The following is a 4,961-nucleotide window of genomic DNA, read 5'->3' as shown; positions in this document are numbered from 1 at the left end:
GGGGGGGGGAGAGAGCATGAACTGGGCAGAGGCAGAGGGAAAGGGAAAAGCAGACTCCCCTCTGAGCAGGGAGCCCAATGCTGGGTTCGATTCCAGGACTCTGAGATCATGACTTAATCTAAAGGCAGACACTTAACTGAGTCACCCAGGTGTCCCGCTAACTGAACTTCTAAGAAAATGATTCTTAAAAGCAAAGACTATCAATATATTTGTTAATATTAAGCAATAAAACTGCCAAGTGGAAGAGAAGATTCCTATTGGCTAACTAGTGTGATGCCTGTCCAGGGGGAAACCAAGTCAATATTAGAGACCTTATTGATGACAGATCAATTAATGATTTAAAGAAAGTGTGTCCACTAATGAATCATCGAGCCTTACATCGGAAACCGGGGATGTACTGTATGGTGACTAACATAATATAATAAAAAAAAAAAAAAAAAAAATAAAAAAATAAAGAAAGTGTGTCCAAATTTGAATTACCAACTGTGGAAATAAACTTCTAGAGGAGGTAGAAAGAATAAGAGGGAAAACACTAAGGCAGAGGAGTTAAGAGCACTATCAATAGATTGTACTACAACTCGATTAACTGAAATTTGCCTTTATTTCCAGTGCTGAGTAAAAGTGAATATGAATTGAGAAAATAGGTTCAGTGAGGAATATTTTCCCAGGGCAATAATTGACTATCACTTTAGTAAATATCAGTATTTATGCTAACTTAAATTACTGTAGTGCTATTCAATTTGAAGTATTCACACATAAGTACACATTTGATACTGATATGCTGATATACTGATATATACCCACATACATTTATTCCCAGAGAACAGCCATAGAAGAAAAGTTCCAAATCTTTTATCTGAATATGTTTAGATCACTGTTCTCCATGCCTTTTAGAAACTATTCAGGGGTACCTGGGTGGCTCAGTTGTAAGTGTCTGCCTTTGCCTCAGGTCATGATCTCAAGGTGGTGGGATAGCCCTGCATCAGGCTCTGCACTCAGCAGGGAGTCTGCTTGAGGATTCTCTCTCCTTCCCTCTGCCCCTCCCCCTGCTCACTCTCTCTCTCAAATAAATAAAGTCTTCAAAAAAAAAAAGAAATTATTCAGCAGCATCAGGGCCTAGATGGAGTGTAACCAAGCATGCCTAAAAATTATAAGAAATTCTTACACTTATTTTTCTATTTTGACTTGGGATATCTCACCATTTCCCCCTATTTTGACTCTCTATCTTTAATTATAGATGTACCAGGAGTCAAGTTCCACCTGCTGGTGATTTTCTCCTTCTGGTAGATTTCCCAAACATGTGCCCAACAGGTATCACATTCACACAGATGTTAAGCTTCCTAAACATACCATGTGAGAAGCAAGTTACATTTGAAGAGTCTGTTCTCCCAGCTAAATTTACTCCATCTCATATTTCTAGTCAGTCAAGCTTTATCTGGGATTCTTTGGATTTTGAGACCAAATTTAGCTCTTTTATTCTAGCAAATATAAGGAAACATGTCTTTTCTCTTTACACTAGCAAACACAATGCTGAAAATATAAAAAAACAGAAAAAACTCTGTATAAAAATGAATTGATGATGTTACAGAATATGTCTCAGCACACCTTAGACAGCATGTAGACTAGTTCCTTTTTCATCCTGTAACCTTGTCTAGGCTGGGTGCAAAACATAAATAATATAAATTGTGTAAAGGAAATATGGGTAAACTCAACTACATAGACTGAAAGGAGCCATAGATCCTCCCACAATCTCCTTATACTCATATGTTAATGAGTGAATAGGAGAAGGATAGATACTAATTTAGCTCTGAACAGGTCTACAAATGAACAGGTCCAGCTTACACTCTAATCTCTCACTATCAAGTTGTCAAAAGTATCTTTGGATCTGATTCAGAAAAATTACCTCCATTCAATTTCAAACTGCTCTAACCTAATTTTTGGTATATTAGCCTTTTCCCTTTTGTAAGGTGTCATGAAAATTCTATCTCATCCATGGCTCATCACTTCTGATAAATAAAAGTGAAAAACAATATTTCTCAAAATGTGTTCCACAGACCCTGTAAGAGACAAATTTGGTGCTCTACTGAAATCATCTTGGACCTCTCCCTGATCCCCAGCTTAAAAGTGACTTTGTTTATAAGGATCTTCAGGTAAAACTCTTAAGGGGACTGATTGAGTTACTGGATCCACACACAAAGCATAATGCATACAGAGGTGGAAGTACCTGGGAATTAATTAATTTAATTAATTGGGTTGCCCCTAAACCTATGACTGAATGGAGGCAGAGTATGAAAGCCTAGCTTTCTTGATTCAAGCTGGGGCAGACTCTGAGGTTATAATTTATGTTCCAGAACTTTCCATGGGATCAGACTGAGTCTGGGAGTTGACCTAAAATGTCACTCCTATTTGACTTCTTCCTTTTTACTGTTTTCTCCTTCTCTTATTTTTCTCCTGTGAGCATCCTTTTAATAAATGAATCCTTTACTTAGGATCCATTTCAGAAACTAAAATCTAAGAGAGACTCCTTTATCACAGTCATCTGTGATGCCTGTCATAATTGTTGGTTCCTGGCCCAACCCCAAAGATTAAAATCAATTTTTAACACAAATTCTGGATAATGCATATGTACAAAACTTAAGAACCAGTGGTCTGAATCATAATTATTATTAAGCAGTTATGGGCGATTCTCAATCTGAGTTTCTAATCCAGCCTACTGACTTAACTTCCCATCTTCCCTAGATACCTGCCTTCATATCACTGCCTCAATATCCAGAATGACAAACATAAATAGACATTTTTCTACGTATTTTATTTTACAAAATAAATTCCAAACTTCAAATAGTTTATACACGGTAGAGGCTTTAAAGTGAAATATAATATAATATTCACTCTTGAATTTCTGAGTTTATATAAAGTTATGCAAAATAACTATAAAATGGGAATAAATCTAATCTTGATTTTGAATGCGCTTTCAGAACAAGGTCTAAATTCCTGAGCTTGCTTAATTTTCAAGTTCTTCTACAATCTTATGCTAGTCTAACTATAATATATTTGTATATCAATCTAATTGTCTATGTGTTACTTGGTGTTTTCTGAGAGAACTATTGGAGACAATGACCAGAATTGTATAAATTATAAAATCTCTTCAACTACTCTTTACATAAGGGAATATCACTACCCACAAAGTTCTGCAACAAAGCCTTGGAATGTGGGAAGGACTATGTCTCAATTTTGAAAGGGTAGAATAAGTCATGAGGACATGAGTTGTGTTAATCTTTTTACATACTGAATTCAATTTAGGTGAAGGCAGAGGTGGATTTTGATATTCCTGTACATATGAACCTGCACATAATTTTGTAGGGTGGGTCACAAGGCACTTTAGTGGTAGAGATTAATTTACTAGCTTTATAAAAAGTCCTTTTTTAAAAAAAATCATATAATCTTTATTTTATGAGGGAGCAAATCTCCTCCATTCCAAAAAGCTTGAAATTACATTTATAATTAACACTTTTTATCGTACCAAACCTATTCTAGAATCCTTGTTGTTTGGAAATATTGTGGAGAATTAATATCATCTCTTCCTTAAATCTTTGGTAGAATTCACCAGTGAAACCATCTGGGACTACTGCTTTTTTTTTTAGAAGGTTATGAATTACTTACTCAATTTCATTAGTATGTATGTCTATTCAGATTACCTACTTCTCCTTGTGTGAGTTTTGGTAGTGTGTGTCTTTCAAAGAATTAAAAAAAAATCTCATGTAAATTACCAATTTTTGGACTTAGAAAGGTTCATACTATCCCTTTATCATCCTTTCATGTCCATGGGATCAGTAGTGATAGCCCCTCTTTTGGTTCTAATATTAGCAATGTGTGCTTGCTTTATTTTTTTCTTGGGTAGCCTGAATAGAGATTTACCATTTTTTAAAATGATTTGGCTTTGCTGTTTTTTTTTCTTTATTGACTTGTTTTCACTTTCACTGATTTTTGCTCTAATTTTTATTTTTTTCTTCTTATTGCTTTGGGCTTAAATTGTTCTTTTCTAGTTTGAGATGGAAGCTCGGATCATTGATTTTAGATCCTTTTTTTTATTATGTACATTTAGTGCTATAAATTTCCCCTAAGCTCTGCTTTCTCTTCATCCCACAAATTTTGATAAGTTGTATTTTCATTTTTATTCAGTTCAAAGTATTATTTATTTAATTGTGAGATGTTTTCCTTTAGACCCTTGTCTTATTTATGTGTGTTGTTTAATCTTCAAATATTTGGCGATTATCCAGCTCTTTCTGTTATCGATTTCTATCATAATTCCCTCGCAGGGGACATATTGTACATGATTTCTATTTCTTTGTGTTTATTGAGGTGTTTTATGGCCCAGAATGTGGTATATCTTGGTAAATGTTCCAGCAAGCATGAAAAAAATGTGTATTCAGCTGGTACTGGATGGAATATTTTATAAATGTCAATTAGAAAAAGTTGATTAATAGACCTGTTCAGGAAAACTATGTCCTTACTGATTTTCTGCCTGCTTGTTCTGTCAATACTGAGGTGTATTAAACATTTCAACTATAATAGTGGATTTGTCTATTTCTCCTTGCAGTTTTAGCAGTTTTTGCCTCACATATTTTGATGCTCTGTTGTTAGGTGCATATATATTAATGATTATTATGTCCTCTTTGGTTAGGCTTATTCCTAGGTATCTTGTTTTTGGTGCAGTTGCAAATGGGATTGATCCCTTAATTTCTCTTTCCTTTTTAAAAAAGATTATTTATTTATTTATTCATTCATTCATTCATTCATTCATTTATTTGAGAGAGAGAGAACGCAAACAAGGGGAGGGGCAGAAGGAGGGGAGAGAAATCTTAAGCAGACTCCCTGAAGAGTGTAGAGCATGATGTGGGGTTCAATCTCACGACCCTGAGATCATGAACCAAGCCAAAATCAAGAGCTGGAAGCTTACTAAC

Source organism: Ursus maritimus, assembly GCF_017311325.1.
Source record: "Ursus maritimus isolate PB19 chromosome X unlocalized genomic scaffold, ASM1731132v1 scaffold_X1, whole genome shotgun sequence".
Classification (NCBI taxonomy): domain Eukaryota; kingdom Metazoa; phylum Chordata; class Mammalia; order Carnivora; family Ursidae; genus Ursus; species Ursus maritimus.
Note: the sequence above shows the minus strand (reverse complement) of the source record.